Genomic DNA, 20,554 nt, shown 5'->3' on the forward strand with positions numbered 1-20,554 from the left:
GAATTTCCAACAAAACGGAGAAAAATTTGCCAGACTTGAATTTTGACGCCTGCATCAATTTTGTCGCACGCGTCAATTTGCATCAATTTTGATGCGCGAGTCAATTTTGACGGCACATTAAAGTGAACGGGCGTCCGAACAATGTTGACACGCGGCAGTTTTGACGCAAGTGACTATTTCAACGCTATTCCAAATTCTTTTTGAGGCCAGTGAATTTTCACTGCAGTATTTGCTGGCGTCAAAACGCTGAAATTTGCCGCAAATTCACGCCTGGAGAATTTATTCACCCATCATTAGAACAGCTCAATGACAACTTAGAAGGGAGGGGAAGAAAGTCTGTGACTCAAGCAGTGGGCTGTACTAGAACATTCTAATGGGGGAGGAAAGCAGTGGGCTGGACAAAAATACTCTCTTTTTTTTTTTTGGGAGGGATAAGAGAGGGAATGGTCAAGCAGTCGGCTGGAATACGAATCTTTTATGACTGTTTACAGAGTTGCGTTTGTACTCAACTCAAGGGCAGTTTGTTGACTATTAAAAAAAATGTTGATGAATAAAACAAGAATAATTATATACACAGGTATGGAATCCGTTATCTGGAACCCATTATCCAGAAAGCTCAGAATTAAAGGGAAGGCCATTTCCCATTATAATTAAATTATTCAAATTTCTCAAAATAATTATCTTTTTCTCTCTAATAATAAAACAGTACCTTGTACTTGATCCCAACTAACAATTCTGTTGGATTTAATTAATTTTTAAATTCTTTTTATGGAAAATTCTTTTTTTGTATGGAAAACCCCAGGTCCCGAGCATTCTGGTTAACAAGTCCCATACCTATATTATCATATAGCAAACATAGCATTATGTCTTATTAATATTTAATACTATTATCCCTGGAAGAAATCATGGTAATCAAAAGATTATACAGAGAAGAATTTCTGGGGTGAAAAGTGTGTAAAAAAAAAAAAAAAAGCTGCAACATTGACAATTTCTTTCAGTTTCTTTCATTTACACATTCGCATAAAATCATTGCTGGGCGGTATAAATGGTGTTAAAGTGGTGGTGTAAATTGTATTCCAAGGCCGGTTTAATAAAATGCCCCTCAGTGTTTTCTCGCCTTGGTGTAACAGTGAATTTATTCCAGAACCGATCCGAACAGGAATGTAGTATTTTGTTTGCAGCTAGTGGGACGTGACGGACTCCATCTGAATTACAATGGATCTGCTGATATTCCTTTCCCAAGCACTGAGAATGAAAACATAACAGGTTTTACTGCACTTAACTTACAGGATTTAGAACAAGAATGATAAATAAATAAAGTAATTACGGAAATGTAACACATAACCTTAGTACAGCCTGTTTGTCATTGCACTGGTGATGCCAGTTAGACAGGGATATTAAATGTTGCTTATCCAGCTCTTATTGGCTGATTCTCCCATCATCCCCAGCCAGACAAAACTCATTACCTTTAGCAACTCCCAACTGTCCCTTTTTTGGAGGGACAGTCCCTCTTTGGACAGCTCAACCCGCAGTCCCTCATTTGTACTGGAAAGTCCCTATTTTCTCTGCACTGAACAGCCAGAAAAAGGAACAGTAACACCAAAAAATTAAAGTGTTTTAAATTAATGAAAATATCATGTACTGTTGCCCTGTACTGGTAAAAGTAATCTGTTTGCTTCAGAAACACTACTATAGTTCATATAAACAAGCAGCTTTTCAGCAATGGTGGAGATTGAAAAAAGTCTATATGGCACAGGTTAAATAGTGGATAACAGATAACACCATTACCGTATATACTCGAGTATAAGCCGTCCCGAGTATAAGCCGAGGTACCTAATTTTACCTCCAAAAACTGGGAAAGCTTATTGACTCGAGTATAAGCCTAGGGTGAGAAATGAAGCAGCTTCTGGTAAGTTTCAATCAAAAAATTGAGGGTTTCTGCTCCCATTGGAGGTGCCGGCGTCTCATTTTTGGATGCCGGCAACCATTCTTGGACGCCGGCGAATATTCTTGGAGACTATTCTTGGACGCCGGCGACTATTCTTGGAAGCTGTTCTACAGAGTTTATCTGCTGTGTAACCTGATCCTTTCTCCTTTAAATGGCTGCCCCCATTTGTTACACAGCAGTTTGTTTATATAAAAAATACTAGTGTTTCAGAAGCAAACACAGCAGTTTTACCAGTGCAGGGCAACACTAATTTTTTTGACGTTACTGTTCCTTTAATTGACTTTTAGCAGAGAGCACAGAACAGGTGCAAATAAGAAACTTTGTAACAATGTTGAGACACAAAAAAAAACATTTTAAATAAGGAGAAATATTTTCAAACTTTCAGAACCTGCCAATTTTTTTTAAAACGAACATGGTAATTAGGGGGTGTGGCCACAGAAAGGGGCATGGTCAAAAAAATTCACTGCGCTACTTGTGGGAAAAAAATGTTGTCCCTCTTTTTACTTCCAAAATGTTGGGAGGTATGCCTTTATTACTGGAGACTCTCTGAGTATCACTCATGTATTATAATCCAACAAACACAAAGTAGTGCTACACACATACTCTCACCGCTCTTTGCAGCGTCGGGTGCCGTCTGTGACCCTGTCTGCCCAGGTCTGGTTCACGTACAAGAAAATACTTCAGCAGCACTCCGATTATGGTGAAAAAATTGTTGCTTTATTCGTGCCTCAAGCTAAGCGACGTTTCGAGCTTTTCCAGCCCTCTATCAAGCGCTTGATAGAGGGCTGGAAAAGCTCGAAACGTCGCTTAGCTTGAGGCACGAATAAAGCAACAATTTTTTCACCATAATCGGAGTGCTGCTGAAGTATTTTCTTACTCATGTATTATAAGGGATAATGTACCCCCTACTGTAAATGATAAGGATATTAGAAGTCACTGAGGGGTTGTTCTGTGACCATATAAAGGCACAAGGCTGCAGGCTGAGTTATACAGGGAACTCTGAGTATCACTCATGTATTATAAGGGATAATGTACCCCCTACTGTAAATGATAAGGATATTAGAAGTCACTGAGGGGTTGTTCTGTGACCATATAAAGGCACAAGGCTGCAGGCTGAGTTATACAGGGAACTCTGAGTATCACTCATGTATTATAAGGGATAATGTACCCCCTAATGTAAATCATAAGGATATTAGAAATCACTGAGGGGTTGTTCTGTGACCATATAAAGGCACAAGGCTGCAGGCTGAGTTATACAGGGAACTCTGAGGGGCAGATTCACTAAGGGTCGAATTTCGAAGTTAAAAATACTTCGAAATTCGACCCTCGAATTGAAATCCTTCGACTTCGAATATCGAAGTCGAAGGATTTAGCGCTAAACGTTCGTTCGTTCGATCTAAGGATTTTTCGTTCGATTGAACGATTAAATCCTTCGAATCGAACGATTCGAAGGATTTTAATCCAACGATCGAAGGAAAATCCTTCGATCAAAAAAAGTTTAGCAAGCCTATGGGGACCTTCCCCATAGGCTAACATTGACTTCGGTAGGTTTTATCTGCCGAAGTAGGGGGTCGAAGTTTTTTTTAAAGGGAAAGTACTTCGACTATCGAATGGTCGAATAGTCGAACGATTTTTCGTTCGATATCGTTCGAATTCGAACGAATTTAACCAATTCGATGGTCGAAGTACCCAAATAATACTTCGAAATTCGAATTTTTTTCATTCGAATCCTTCACTCGAGCTTGATGAATCGGCCCCTAAGTATCACTCATGCATTATAAGGGATAATGTACCCCCTACTGTAAATTATAAGGATATTAGAAGTCACTGAGGGGTTGTTCTGTGACCATATAAAGGCACAAGGCTGCAGGCTGAGTTATACAGGGAACTCTGAGTATCACTCATGTATTATAAGGGATAATGTACCCCCTACTGTAAATGATAAGGATATTAGAAGTCACTGAGGGGTTGTTCTGTGACCATATAAAGGCACAAGGCTGCAGGCTGATTTATACAGGGAACTCTGAGTATCACTCATGTATTATAAGGGATAATGTACCCCCTACTGTAAATGATAAGGATATTAGAAGTCACTGAGGGGTTGTTCTGTGACCATATAAAGGCACAAGGCTGCAGGCTGAGTTATACAGGGAACTATGAGTATCACTCAAATTTTACAATATATTGTAATAATATATTTATTTAAATGGGGGGGAGAGGTTTATGCTGGACATTATATATATACCGACCCTTTAAATGTGCTTGGTGAGCTCGGCCTCCCTCTTCTGCTGCTTTGAGCAAAGTTCATATTCCTCACTATCCATTTCTACAAAAAAGCATTTAGGCCCTGCGTTTGTTGAGCACTTACTTTTCTTAAGACACTTCATGAAATAATAAAATGCTACAGATCACGGAGTTCTGAACATAGAGATCTGAGCTTTGATTTACTGGGTTTCTGTGTAAATGTTTTATGGGGTCTGAACCTTTGTGCTTCTCTTTATTCTTCACCAAATACTTGTGCCCATTGAGCATTCTGTCCCAGTGGCTGCACAGATCCTATCTGATCCCCATTGTAAGCAGCAGTCCTGTCCTGCTTTATGGCAGCTGAGATTCTAGCTATCTGTATAACAGAACATTCTGTCCCAGTGGCTGCACAGATACTATCTGATCCCCATTGTAAGCAGCAGTCCTGTCCTGCTTTATGGCAGCTGAGATTCTAGCTATCTGTATAACAGAGCATTCTGTCCCAGTGGCTGCACAGATACTATCTGATCCCCATTGTAAGCAGCAGTCCTGTCCTGCTTTATGGCAGCTGAGATTCTAGCTATCTGTATAACAGAACATTCTGTCCCAGTGGCTGCACAGATCCTATCCATACCTCCCAACTGTCCCTTTTTCGGAGGGACAGTCCCTCTTTTGACAGCTCAACCCGCAGTCCCTCATTTGTACTGGAAAGTCCCTCTTTTCTCTGCACTGAACAGCCAGAAAAAGAAACAAAGTTTCTCACTTTAGTGGCTTTTAGCAGAGAGCACAGAACAGCCACAGGTGCAAATAAGATACTTTCTAACAATTTTGAGACACAAAAACACAGTTTAGATAAGGAGAAATATTATCAAACTTTCAGAACCTGGCAAATTTTGTAAAACAAACATGGTAATTAGGGGGTGTGGCCACAGAAAGGGGTGTGGTCAAAAATTGCTGCGCTGCATGCGGGAAAAAATTTTTTGTCCCTCTTTTTACTTCCAAAATGTTGGGAGGTATGCCTATCTGATCCCCATTGTAAGCAGCTGTCCTGTCCTGCTTTATGGCAGCTGAGATTCTAGCTATCTGTATAACAGAACATTCTGTCCCAGTGGCTGCACAGATCCTATCTGATCCCCATTGTAAGCAGCAGTCCTGCCCTGCTTTATGGCAGCTGAGATTCTAGCTATCTGTATAACAGAGCATTCTGTCCCAGTGGCTGCACAGATCCTATCTGATCCCCATTGTAAGCAGCAGTCCTGTCCTGCTTTATGGCAGCTGAGATTCTAGCTATCTGTATAACAGCATTCTGTCCCAGTGGCTGCACAGATCCTATCTGATCCCCATTGTAAGCAGCAGTCCTGTCCTGCTTTATGGCAGCTGAGATTCTAGCTATCTGTATAACAGAACATTCTGTCCCAGTGGCTGCACAGATCCTATCTGATCCCCATTGTAAGCAGCAGTCCTGTCCTGCTTTATGGCAGCTGAGATTCTAGCTATCTGTATAACAGAGTATTCTGTCCCAGTGACTGCACAGATCCTATCTGATATTTAATATCCCTTTAAATTCCGAGTATTGTGTTTATGAATATTGGTCATTAAAACAAGCTGCGAGTTGAATTGCGGATCTGAAAATACAGTGGATTTGCTTCAACATTACTTGTAGCTGCTTCAGTGCTGCTCGTTAACCTTTTGTAGTTCAGCGCTATTTTTATCGACTATAGATTTACCCACAATCCTTTTTCCTCCGCCTCATATCCAGCAGTTACAATGTGTAAGACATGTTTTTTTTAACCACTTGTAAAGCTGTACGGTGGGCGGAGCCTGGGGGACGCTTGGAAACCGTATTCAGGCGCTGTCAGCACGGGACATGTTCTGCATGCATAACCATCATAATTAAAAATTGATCTTATACAGGCTTACTGCTCCCATACGGATGAGACTGAACAGTAGGGAAAAATAACCCATTCCTAGCGCAGATACACAACATATGGAGATGTCACACATGTGCTAATGACCATTAAAAACCTGACAACCATCTCAAGCTGCCTAACTACAAGTTCTAGCAGCTGGGAGATTCTGGGAACTATAATTCTGCAACACTGTCGGGGTTTTAGGTTGCCAAAAACTGATGTAGACTGTTTAGTTCCCCTTTAAACCACTGGTTTCTGTGGTTTCACATAATCTATCAACAAGGCAGTATATAATGACTGGGTGATGAATATGAGGGAAATCCATTGAAAATTAGAATTCAAATTTTCTAATCTATTTTATGGTCAAAACTGACAAATTTGACTAGGGAATTATGCAAACTCGATTCGAGTTTTTAAGAAAATTCTAATTAGATTTTCGAGATTTATCATACTCTGGCCCTTTAAGAATTCAAGTTCGACTATTCGTCATCTAAAACTTGCCGAATTGCTGTATAAGTCAACGGGAGACGTCCAGTGAAAAATTTAGAGATGTTTGCGGCCTTCCTGAGTTTTTTTTTTGAGAAAATACTCGAATCGAGTATGATTCGAATTTTGATTTGAGTTTTCAACTAGGTAAAATTCGTCCGGGTTTAAGATACAGGTATGGGACTTGTTATCCAGAATGCTCAGGACCTGGGGCTTTCTGGATAACACATCTTTCTGTAATTTGGATCTTCATACCTTATGTATATAAAAAAATGACAAAAAAATCATGAAATAAGCCCAATTGGTTGGTTCTGTTATTTACAGAACCAACCAATTGGGCTGGTTTAATTATATCTTCGTTTGGATGAAGTACAAGGTACTGTTTTATTATTACAGAGAAAAAGGAAATCGATTTTAGAAATATGGATTATTTGGATAAAATGGAGTCTATGTCTCTCCATAATTCGGAATTTTCTGGAGAACGGGTTTCCGGATAACGGATCCCATACCTGTATTCGATTTTTATAATAAATAATCGAATGTTCGAATTTTCGAGTAAAATCTAATTCATGTGATTTAAAAATCACATGAATTTGAATTTCAAATATTGATAAATGTGTCTCCAAGTGTTAGGGGCATATTTATCAAGGGTCGAATTTCGAATTGGCAAAAAACTTCAAAATTCAAATTCAAAAAGACCAGCCGAAATTGAGTCAACGAATAGCGCATTTGATCGAACTCGATTCAAAGTTTTTCCCAAAAAAAACTTTGATTTTTAAAAGTTCACCAATTGACTCCAAGTTGTTTCTAGGAGGTCTCCCATAGGGTAAAACAGCAATTCGGCAGGTTTAGATGGCAAATGGTCGAAGTCGAATTTTTAAAGAGACAGTACATGTTACATTTTGATATACAAATTTTTGAATTTTTTTCAGATTGGAATCAAATTTGGACTATTCCCTAGTCGAAGTATACAAAAATAGCTAAAAATTCGAATTTTTTTCATTCGAAAATTCGCCTCAACCTTTGATAAATCTGCCCCTTAAAGGGATCCTGTCATCGGAAAACATGCTTTTTTGTCAAAACGCATCAGTTAATAGTGCTACTCCAGCAGAATTCTGCACTGAAATCCATTTCTCAAAAGAGCAAACAGATTTTTTTATATTCAATTTTGAAATCTGACATGGGGCTAGACATATTGTCAATTTCCCAGCTGCCCCTGGTCATGTGACTTGTGCCTGCACTTTAGGAGAAATGCTTTCTGGCAGGCTGCTGTTTTTCCTTCTCAATGTAACTGAATGTGTCTCAGTGGGACATGGGTTTTTACTATTGAGTGTTGTTCTTAGATCTACCAGGCAGCTGTTATCTTGTGTTAGGGAGCTGATATCTGTTACCTTCCCATTGTTCTTTTGTTTGACTGCTGGGAGGGGGGGAAAGGGGAGTGGGTGATATCACTCCAACTTGCAGTACAGCAGTAAAGAGTGATTAAAGTCACGTGTCTTGGGGCAGCTGGGAAATTGACAATATGTCTAGCCCCATGTCAGATTTCAAAATTTAATATAAAAAAATCTGTTTGCTCTTTTGAGAAATGGATTTCAGTGCAGAATTCTGCTGGAGCAGCACAATTAACTGATTCATTTTGAATTTTTTTCCCCCATGACAGTATCCCTTTAATGTATATTGATGCTGATGTCTGGCATTTTAAAGGTAACAATCCGAAAAACAGGCAAAGCAGACCATCCATGAAACCTCTCTAGTGCTCAGATGGGCCCTAACTAAGGAACATATTATTTTCCCAGGACCCCAAAAATATTCTTCAGGAAAGTAGAGAAACTTCTAGTTGTGCCACTGATATAAACTGGCAGTTGTAAGTGCCAGTCTGAATCCTCTAATAGGGAAGGCAGTGTCACTCATACTGTTTGTTATTTGAACTAAGGCCAAGCAGATCTTCTGTTCTTGCCAGGACGCAGCCTGTTTGCCTCCCTCTCCCAGACTGTGATGAAATGAATGTTACAGTACATGGAAAGGGTGGGTAGAACATAATGGATTCCATCAGCCCAAATACAGCAGGGCATTAATATGCAGGCAGGAGAGCATGGACATATGTACAGCTGAAAAAATTCTAATAGAGTCTAGAGATGAGGGGCACAGGTGGTTTCAGCTCTAAAACAAGTGGCGTTCCAGGTGTTGGGGGCCTTAAAAAGTGTTTTTTCAGTTGTTATAAACATATTCCGTGTATATCTAACATACAAATAATGATCTCTACATGGTAAACAGGTCCCTGCTCATTAGAGCTGACAATTAGGGATGGGCAAATAAATGCACCAGGCGCTACTTCCTGGGGAATTTAAAATTTTCGATGACAGCAAACAAATTTGCGAAACTGGGATGAATATTTGCTGGGGCGGCTTGCGTCGGAAAAGTCGCTCACGTCAAAACTGTCATGCATCAACATTATTCAGATGCCCATTGACTTTAACGCCAGCATCAAAACCGACAAGAGCGTCAAAATTCGTGTTTTACGAATTTTTCGCCATTTCACGAATTTTGCAGGAGATTCTCAAATAGAAGAACTTAAAAGAAATGCCTAGTGATGGGGGATCTGTCTTGTTACACTGTTTGTAAGATGGAAAACAATCACATTGAAATAAATGGGCATTTTTCATGGCGACTTTTTTCATGTTCTTCCCCTTTTTTTTTTTTTAATATGTTGGAATCTATGGCTGTTTCTTTGTGCCGAAATCCGCAGAAGAATATTGCTCATCACTATGAGTATAATGGTCGGATTGGGCCGACGGGACAACGTAAAAAACCCGGTGCTCCCCCATTACCGCATTAGATTGCATACCTCCCAACTGTCCCGTTGTTTCTTGGGACAGTCCCGATTGTGACAGCTCAGCCCGCAGTCCTGGATTGTTACTAAAATGTCCCGACTTTTTCTTTGATCTCCTGCACTGAACAGCCAGAAAAAGATATACATTTTCTAACTTCATTGGCTTTTGGCAGAGAGCCCAGAATACGTGGCAGGTGCACTTTGATGCTTTTGGAACAGTTTAAGGTAAGCCAAGAAACAACTGTAACAATTTTAGATAAACAAAGAATTTTAATTAGCAAAACTGGGTCAGACTGCGCTTTGCACCTCCCACCAGATTAAAAAATCCAGAACAAGGTGCAGCATTGGTGGGCGCAGGCTCGCCCTGTCCTTAATGTGTCACCCATAGGGACGGCAGAAAGTACAGGTCCTGTTGCATTTCTCCCGGCATTTGGAAAATAGAAAGAGGGACAAAAAAATATATATATATTTTGGGCCATGGCCATTTTATGGCCACACCTCCTAATTACCATGTCCTTTTTGCAGAATTTTGCAGGTTATGGAAGGTTTGAACACATTTCTGGGGGTTTTAGTACCATGTTTTATGTGTTATTGCAGTTTTGCTAATGAAGGTGAATTGCCCTTTAAGCTGCAAGTCACAGTTTCCCCACGAGATCTGCTTATCTGAAATAGTTACAATCGTTTCTTTGCTTATCTTAAATTGTTACAAAAGTATCTAAGTGCAGCTGCCATTCTGGGCTCTCTACCAAAAGCCTGAGTTTTAGAAACGTGGTATCTTTTTCTGGTCGTGCAGTGCAAAGAGAAAGGGATATTTCAGTAATAATCCGGGACTGCGGGTTGAGCTGTCAAAATTGGGACTGTCCCGTGAAAAAAGGGACAGTTAGGAGGTATGCCTGCTGCAGTCTGCATCTGCTGCCATTCCCTAACTTGCATGTCTGCATGACACCTGTTTTAGGGGCCGAGAGGGGGTTGCTAATGAATGCAAGTGGCACTGTATTCATGGTGATTGAAAATGGGGTGCAAAGACCTGCTGCAATTTATCTAGGCTGGAAGTCAGGGTACGAAGTGCAAAAACATTGCAGATTGTGTCTGTTCTATGCACTTTACACTCACCCGATCCCTTAGGCGAATTCCCCATCTGGGTGTGGGTGGAGGAAAGAAGCCCTTGTGGGTTACTGGGCCCCAGTTTGTCTGTATATAGATTGTTATTTGACCTTAAATATAGCGCTGCGGAATATGTTAGCTCTTTATAAACAAATGTGACATTAATATTGATTTATTTTCTTAGGGTAAGGGCACATGCTAAGATTCTGGGAGATTTAGTCGCCCGGCGACAAATCGCCTTTTCTTCGGATGACTAATCTCCCCGAAAAGCCTTCTAGCCGGCTAGAATCGAAATCGCTGGCGGTATGGCACTCGGATCGCTTTGTTTTCTGAAGTTGCCTAACTTCGGGCGACTTCGGAAAACGAAGTGCTCTGAGTGTCATCCCGCCATTGCAAAGGAGTGGTCCCTGGCTAAGCAAGAAGGCTGGGGTCCCATCTAAGGGCAGAGATACGCGAAGATTCGGGGAGATTTAGTCGCCTGGCGACAACTAAATCACAGCCGGTATGGCACTCGGATCGCTTTGTTTTCCGAAGGCAGGCGACTTGGAAAACCGAAGCGCTCCGAGTTTTAGATTCTAGCCGACTGGAAGGCTTTTCGGGGAGATTAGTCGTCCGCAGAAAAGCCGATTTGTCGCCCGGCGACCAGCCAATGACCCCTCCTTTGCAAGTCAGCCCCTGAGGCTGTGCCACAATCAGGTGCATATCCGCAGGTCGTCTAACTTTTTTTTTTATTTCCGCCTCTAGAAAATGTAACATTTTTCTCAAATTCAAATCAGTGATAGTAACACGTTCCTGTAATTACTGTAACACATGCGCTGCTGTTACTGAGTGTCACTTCGCCCACTTCTGATGATGAATAATCACGATCCTTTCCTCCAATCACAGCTGCCTCTCGGTTAACCCATTTAATAGAAGAGTAAATAAAATATAAAGCTGGTTTCAGGAACTTGTAAAGAAATGTGAGATTTAGGGATTCTGTTAGCAGTGGGGCTGGGGGGTCGGGGCATGATTTTGTATCTGTTACACTGAGGTTCTGTTAACACAACAGGGAGACGCGAAATAAATAAATATTTTTTTCATTTAAATTCAACTATATGAGATGTTTTCCTTAATGGCAATTTTTTCCCCTATTTATAGCTTCAAGTTAGATTTGCTTTTTACTTTCTTCCTAGAGCCGAATGATTATCGCTTTCCTTGCCAGGGATCCCTTTCTCCCCCGCCCCCCTCCCATACTTGGTAGTTCTTCCTTCCCCTACCAATATGGTGGTTCACCTTTGCATCAACATTTAGTATGTTAGAATGACCGATTCTAAGCAACTTTTCAATTGGTCTTCATTATTTATTTATTATAGTTTTTTTAAAATTGAATTTGCCTTCTTCTTCTGACTCTTTCCAGCTTTTAAATGGGGGGGTCAGTGACCCCATCTAAAAACAAATGCGCTGTAAGGCTACTTTTTATTACTCATCTTTCTATTCAGGCCTCTCCTATTCATATCCCAGTCTCTTATTCAAATCAATGCATGGTTGCTAGGGTAAATAGGACCCTAGCAACCAGATGGCTGCAATTGCAAACTGGAGAGCTGCTGAATAAAACGCTAAATAACTGAAAAACCATAAATAATAAAAAATTAAAACCAACTGAAAATGATCTCAGAATATCACTCTTTACATTATACTAACAGTTAATTTAAAGGTAAACAACCCATTTAAATGCACCTGCCCGTGGCTCCCTAATTCTCTAGATGTGGCCCTATGCTGGTGTAGTTGTGCATCTTTATGGCCTAAGTCTTCCCATCCCTGTTTGTCTGTGTTAAAAAAAACAAAAGTTCCCAATCCCATAAATAATCTTGTCTCCGGCTGAACATTCTATTCCCAGATGTATTTTTTTTTATAATTGGGCAGATCTATCTCCAGGGATACGGTATAAACGCACAAGGTGCAGCGCCGGCCTCCGTATTGTTCCGTCTGACCTTCACGTGTGCTGATCTATCACTGCCTCGCCATCCTCTCTGCCCCAGCCATGAATCACATTGGCCGGATAACATGCAATTTCAGCCGAGTTTTATTTATGTGTTTATATTGCAGCTTGCTATACATAATTAAATTGTGTCCTGTTCAATAAATACAGTAGCAGCTAAATTATATTATACAGCCACTGGGTCTGTCTCCGCTGAGAATCCTAGTGTCCAGAATGTTACATAGTAAGTAACATAGTAACGTAGTAAGTTAGGTCGAAGAAAGACACACGTCCATCAAATCCAACCTTTTACTATATATAATCTGCTTAACTGCCACTTGATCCAGAGGAAAGCGAAAAACCCCATCTGAAGCCTCTCCAATTTTCCTCAGAGGGGAAAAAATTCCTTCCGGACTCCAAAATGGCAATGGGACCAGTCCCTGGATCAACTTGTACTATGAGCTATCTCCCATATCCCTGTATTCCCTCACTTGCTAAACACCATCCAACCCCTTCTTATACCTATCTAATGTATCAGCCTGTACCACTGATTCAGGGAGACAATTCCACATCTTCACAGCTCTCACTGTAACAAACCCCTTCCCAATATTTAGGCGGAACCTCTTTTCTTCTAATCGGAATGGGTGACCTTGTGTCAGCTGGAAAGACCTACTGGTAAATAAATCATTAGAGAGATTATTATATGATCCCCTTATATATTTATACATAGTTATCATATCACCCCTTAAGCGCCTCTTCTCCAGCGTGAACATTCCCAACGTGGCCAGTCTTTCCTCGTAGCTAAGATTTTCCCTTTACCAGCTTAGTTGCCCTTCTCTGTCCCCTCTCTAATACAATAATGTCCTGTTTGAGTGATGGAGACCAAAACTGTACGGCATATTCTAGATGGGGCCTTACAAGTGCTCTATACAGTGGAAGAATGACCCCCTCCTCCCTTGACTCTATGCCCCATTTAATACAGCTCAAGACCTTATTTGCCCTTGATGCTGCTGACTGGCATTGCTTGCTACAGCCAAGTTTATCATCTACAAGGACTCCAAGGTCCTTTTCCATTATGGATTTGATTTGTTCTAAAGCTGCCATTGCTGTTGCCGAAGTATTAAGTGGGTGTTGTAGCTTTTCTGCAAATATCCTTAAAGGAGAACTAAGGCATAACTAAAGAAGTAGGTAGAAATGTTGTACATTATGTTTTGGAATTATGTACCAGCCCAAGGCAACCACAGCCCTTTAGCAGTAAAGATCTGTGTCTCCAAAGATGCCCCAGTAGCTCCCCATCTTCTTTTCTGCTGATTCACTGCACATGCTCTGTGCTGCTGTCACTTACTGAGCTTAGGGACCCACTCACAATATACAGTACACATAGAATAGAAATGTCACAATATAAGGCTGATTAGTAATTAATACAGATAATTACTACATGGCAGCACAGAAACCAGTGCAATTAGCATCAGAATTAAATAATCAGCAAACCTGTAGCATCAGCATAAAAGGGCTGGAATAGCCCGAAACGTCGCTCTGCTAATGGCATGAATAAATAATCTTTGATTCACATATCGGAGTGCTGCTGGAATTATTGCTTTACTGTAGCATCAGCTTATATTACAGGGGAAGCTCATTTTCTGCTGGATAATTAGTGACGAGCCCTAAGCTTAGCTTCTCAACAGCCAATCAGAGCCCACTGAGCATGTGAGTGTCACAGACACTTTCCAAGATGGTGACCCCCTGTGACAAGTTTGAAGTCCTGGATCATTGCTGCTATTGACAAGCTGAAACTTTAGCCTTGTGCAATGAGTTCACTATATAAAATATGGTATTTTTAGCCAGATTCATTTTTAGGGTTTAGTTCTCCTTTAACTGAACTCGACAGAGACCGCTTGCTCAGTACACCCTGGCCACCCTACTCCAAAAACCGTGCAACATGTTTTGTGCCCATAGTGCACAATGTCTTTGTGTCTGTCAGATGCCAGTATTAACTAAATGGTGCTAGATATTGTATATTTTACATTTTTACATATTTTTCTGTTTGCAGCTTTTCAATGGACAGATACCAGGTCACATTAAAGGGAAGAAAACACAAAGGGTGAACACTGTAGTTACCTTTTCAAAATGTTGCTTCTAAATAAAATGTAAAGGGGAAGGAAATCCTTCCTGATTTTTTTTTTTAGCTCCAGTCCCCTACCAAAAAAACAACTTCCCCCTTATGAACCATGCATTGATTTGAATAATAAATTGGAATATGAATAGGAGAGGCCTGAATAGAAAGATGAGTAATACAAAGTAGCAACAATAATACATGTGTAGATTTATAGAGCATTTGTTTTTTGACGGGGTCAGTGACTCCCATTTGAAAGCTGGAAATTGTCAGAAGAAGAAACTAAAAATAAAAAATGCGGACCAATTAAAAAGTTGCTTAGAATTAGCAATTCTGTAACATGCTAAAAGTTCACTTAAAGGTGAACCTCTCCTTTAACTGTGCCCCCCTTCTAAGGACACAGCTACTTATAATTTGCTTTCTCTGTGTAATTGCCTCTTTGCATATGTACGGTAGGCGTAGTATTAAGTATTAAATGATATTCATTTATGAAAAGAATTTTCTTATTTTGAGGGTTGGTTTCCATGATGTTTTGGAGTCTTTGCAGCAATGGCGTCTGCCAAGGATTTCAGCAGAGTGTCTGATATCTGATGTTGGTTTCAGAGCAAGCTCCACCTAGTGGCGGGATGCAGAATCTATTCATAAATATTATTAATATTCCTAACTGAGGACTAAACTATATATAAAGGGCTAAGGACAAAAACAATCAGTAATAAAACAGAACAAAAAGGTGATTGTGTATCAAACTAGACAATTTTATAAATTGAATGGCATCAGTGCTGGATAATAACCCCAAAAAGGAGCATATGGGTTTGTTCTTTATCTGAATGGGTTTTTGCTCCATTTCCAATGTGGTTGTAACGTCTTCTGCTACTTCATTTAGAGGGCAATTAATATTCTTGGCAGAATCAGATACCTCTTTATTATTTGCACATCACCTTTGGCAGATACACTGTTGTGAGGGGCATTAAATATTAATAAGGCCAAACGAGGGTTTATCTGTCCGGGCTCAATCAGTAAGAAGTGCCGTGTATGATTTAGAGGTTCATTTGCAGTTCATTTAATGAGCCCTGTGGGTCAGTGGGGTTTGGAAATTGCCCAATATGGAATGGCTGGAGAGTCTGAGGGCTGGATCTCAACATGAAAATAAAAATTCTAATTGGTTGCAGTAGGTTACAACTTGTAGATTAACCCCTTCCCCACACTCTCCTTGGAATTTTGTGTGCCTTGTTTTTTTTCAACTGACCAAAAACAATAAAAATCCATTTTCACTGTCTGCACTGACGTATTGTTGCTGACAAATACTCCTTAAACTGTGCAGAGAACGTTCATCAGGGTGGATTTTATGGAAGGGTAGAAAGGGCATTTTCTTCCCTGACCCCAGAATTAGCGAGGCCCATTGTAGTACTACAGTGTTACAGACAGAATATCGGACCTGCCTTCATATTCTCTTACACATAGAATCTCATTTAATTTCCACGTTCCTGCTCCTCACAACTCTGATTGGCCCTGGTCACAAAACTTCTCATTGACTTACAATATCCTTATAATTATAATATCATTTACAGTAGGTACAATATACCTTATAGGACATGAGTGATACTCAGAGTATAACTGAGCCTTCAGCCTTGACCCTTTATAATGTCACAGAACAACCCCTCAATGACTTCTAATATCCTTATCATTTACAGTAGGGGGTACATTATCCCTTATAATACATGAGTGATACTCAGAGTTCCCTGTATAACTCAGCCTGCAGCCTTGTGTCTTTATATGGTCACAGAACAACCCCTCAGTGACTTCTAATATCCTTATCATTTACAGTAGGGGGTACATTATCTCTTATAATACATGAGTGATACTCAGAGTTCCCTGTATAACTCAGCCTGCAGCCTTGTGCCTTTATATGGTCACAGAACAACCCCTCAGTGACTTCTAATATCCTTATCATTTACAGTAGGGGGTACATTATCCCTTATAATACATGAGTGATACTCAGAGATGCCTTTGTAACTCAGCCTGCCTTGTAGCCTTGTGTAAATTAATCTATCTATCTATCTATCTATCTATCTATCTATCTATCTATCTATCTATCTATCTATCTATCTATCTATCTACAGTATCTATCTATCTACAGTATCTACCTATCATCTACTATTTATCTATCTATTATCTATCTACCTTTCTATCTGGCTATCATTTATCTTTCTATATATATATATATATATATATATATATATATATATATATATATATATATATATATATATATATATATATATATATATATATATTATCCGAGAATAAAGGTGCACACCAGGATTTTAAAATTAAAACTTCATGTTTATTAAATACATTAAAATAGAACCGGCTATTTCCTAACTAACTGTTGGATGGTGTGCGTTAGGTCTTTGGACTGTATATATATATATCATCTATCTATCTATCTATCTATCTATCTATCTATCTAATCATCTATCTATCTATCTATCAATCATCTATCTATCTATCTATCTATGATCTGTCTGTCTGTCTATCTATTTATCTATCAATCATCTATCTTTTTATCTACCTATCATTTATCTATCTATCTCTTTCTCTCTGTATCTATCTATCTATCTATCTATCTATCTATCTATCTATCTATCTATCATTATCTATCACTATCTATCACTAATCTATCTATCTATCTATCTATCATCTATCTATCTATCTATCTATCTATCTATCTATCTATCTATCTATCTATCTATCTATCTATCTATCTATCTATCGTTTTGGTAAAACCTCAGAAAGAGAAATATGCACCATTGCTTTGCTATCAATAGTATCAAATTGAAGGCTCCAGTAGGAAATCCCTTGAATAGCCCAAACCACATGGTAAATAATTTACAAATCTCTGTTCTCAAGGGCAGGTTCAAAGCGCACAATGAAGGAAGAGTGTGGGAAAACGGAAACTTTGAATTATCTGGAGAAAGCACTTAGTGCCGGCCTCGGGGAAATGGCAACTGATCTATAGTAAGACTCATTGGTACAAATGTAAACAAGTAAATATCTGTGGCGTCACCTGAGCAGCCCAGTCCATATCAGATGAGAGTCAGTCCATATGGCACCTTAGCTTTAATCTGTGCCATGGATTTGCCACGGAATTATACCACCAGGGCTGCCATCAGTGGGATACAGGGGCTGTGTGTGGCTGCAACAAACGTGAAAGTAGCAGCAACAGTTGTTTTTCAGGCAGAAGGGGGTGCACATTTGGCCAGATTCTCCCTGAGTCCCCCGTGAACCCCATTTGGACACTGTGTAGATTTCGGCACGTTTATCAGATCCATCATATGTTAATTGTAACCAGCTACAGTATGTGATTAGCACTTTAGCCAATAAAAGTATCACCGTTGCATTAATCTTGTTGCTTTTCATTTCTAACGTGTTACAATGTAATGATATGACTTCACCTGCAAAACTTCAAGCCTTGAACATTAAAGCCGCTCAAAACGCGCGGGCCGTCGGGAACACCTTTGCTTCCAAGTCTGCTTATAATTAAGCAATTAACATTATAATGAGTAATAATGATAAAATAAGCCTCATTACTGAACCCCCGAATGATTCCAGGTCTGTTTAATGAAATGTGTCACATGACGGACGAGACAATGATGTGTAGCAAGGGGAAAGCTGGTGCACTTTTTCGGGTAAATAGATGATTCATTTAAAATCCAGATGGTGACAGCGTTTACATTTTTGAGGGCCTTGACATTTCAGAACAGCCGTCATTTAATAATGCAACGTTAATAATGGCTGCTAATCACTTACAACTCCTACACGGCCTCTATAGGGACCCCCTAAAGAGAGCGGTGATCTTGAAAGGTGACTTTTGTTTTCCATGTGTCAGATATGAGTGAGAAGTCCTGCTCTCTGTGTTTCTCGCTGGTTTATGTTCTCTCTGAATTCTAATGTTGGGGGTCTGGGAGCCTTGGTGGGTTCCAGTGCATCTCATTATCCCCCCAAGACCAGTTCCCCTTTAAAGAGGTGGTTCACCTTTAGGTTAACTTTTAGTATGTTATAGAATGGCTAATTCTAAGCATCCTTTTAATTGCTTACCCTTATTTATTTTTTATGGTTTGTAAATGATTTGCTTTTTTCTTCGGACTCTTTCCAGCTTTCAAATGGGGGTTCACTGACCCCATCTAAAAAAACAAATGCTCTGTAAGGCTGCAAATGTATTGTTATTGATACTTTTTATTACTTATATTTCTATATATACTTATATTCAGGCCTCTCCTATTCATATTCCAGTCTCTTATTCAGTTCAATGCATGTTGCTAGGGGAATTTGGACCATAACAACCAGAAGGCGAACAACTTGTATAAAGGAGAAAGAAAGGATACAATTAAGTAAGCTTTATCAGAAAGGTCTATATAAATACACCAGTAAACCCTCAAAGTAATGCTGCTCTGAGTCTTCTGTCAAAAGAAACATCACATTTCTTTCCTTCTATTGTGTACTCATGGGCTTCTGTATCAGACTTCCTGTTTTCAGCTTAAACCTCCAGGGCTTGGGCTTGAGCATGCTCAGTTTGCTCCTGTCTCCCTTTTCCCTCATCCCTCCTCCCCTCCCTGCTGTAATCTGAGCCCAGAGCTATGAGTGAGCAGGTAGAGACTCAGGCAGGAAGTGATGTCACACCAAGCTAATATGGCAGCTGCTATCCTAAACAAACAAAGAGCTTCTAGAGCTGTTACTCAGGTATGGTAAAGCATTCGGCAGAATAAATATAGTGTTATAGCTTGCACTATTGTGGCTAATCTATGGGCAATAAAATGCTTTGTTAGCTTTCCTTCTCTTTTAACTGCCACGCTGGTGTATGTTCTATTGCAATTAAACGATAATTAAGTAGGTTCTTCACCATCGCAAGTGAGCCGAGATTGGTTCTTCCGGGGGTCCATCGGCCCTATGTATTACACAACCGTTAGGAATGCAGAAAGCTGTGATGTAATACCATCCCTTCACGCTGTCTGCTTCCTTCCAGATACAAACTGTCATGTGTCGGAAATGTCACCAATAATATAAAAGGCAGACTCCCCGTTCAGCATCGCGGCTGCTCGCTCCCTTCTTCTTCTTCTTCATCATCATCATCATCATTATCTTCTTCTTTGCAAAGCTTTTGCTGAATGGCTGAACTGTGGTGATTTCTCTCCCTCTCGCTGCATCTTCCATTGTGTGATCCCAGTCTATGGAATTCTCTGTGTGACTGCGGCTGAAGGGAACCTCCCGTCGGGTGGATTAATCTCTTTATTTGTGGTTGAATTTCAGACAGCAGCCAGGCAAGTGATTTATATGCATATATTTATTTATTTATGCCAGGCTGGGTTTTTGGCACAACGTGGGTTAAGGCTTGAGCTGGTGCCAGATCCTAGAGACCTGTGTTAGATCTATAAGGATGGGGAGTGAATCTGAGCTCAGAAGGACAGATGGTTATTGCTGAGTCTCGTTATTTGCTGAGCAGGCCTATTTGTGTGTCTCCCCCCCCCCCTCAAATAAAGAAGGGTCATTGGAAACCAATAGGCTGAGATCAGGTCCAGATGTCTGATGCACGGGGAGACTTTGGAAGGGAAAGTAGGCAGAAGCGTGTCGCTGCCTTTGTATGGGGACTGCATTGCAGATTGGATTCACTTCTTTTAATGAAGTGTTTGTTTCTGTGCGGGGGGTGCAGTTTGGCGGAAGGGGGAGAAAGGGACATAAAATAAGGGGAATCACTCAAAATACAACCTGATTATGTTTATCAGTCGGCAGAACACTGGGTCCTCTGTACTCCTGGGCCCCTATTGCTATCTCTATTGATGTCAATGCTGCACGTGCATGCAATCTAATATCCGCCGCATCTCTCATAATAATGATCGTCTCCAGGCTCTATTGTGCATTCTCTGCCCCGGGTATCTGCATGATCCGGGGCTCCTATAGATACTGG

General features: G+C 40.2%; 1 protein-coding gene across 15 annotated transcripts in view; it reads left to right on the plus strand.

Moving 5' to 3' along the window:
• Nucleotides 1-20,554, plus strand: part of magi1.L (membrane associated guanylate kinase, WW and PDZ domain containing 1 L homeolog) — a 314,414-nt gene that overhangs the window by 141,281 nt on the left and 152,579 nt on the right. The gene's annotated exons all lie outside the window — the stretch shown is intronic.

Source organism: Xenopus laevis, chromosome 4L, assembly GCF_017654675.1.
Source record: "Xenopus laevis strain J_2021 chromosome 4L, Xenopus_laevis_v10.1, whole genome shotgun sequence".
Lineage (NCBI taxonomy): Eukaryota > Metazoa > Chordata > Amphibia > Anura > Pipidae > Xenopus > Xenopus laevis.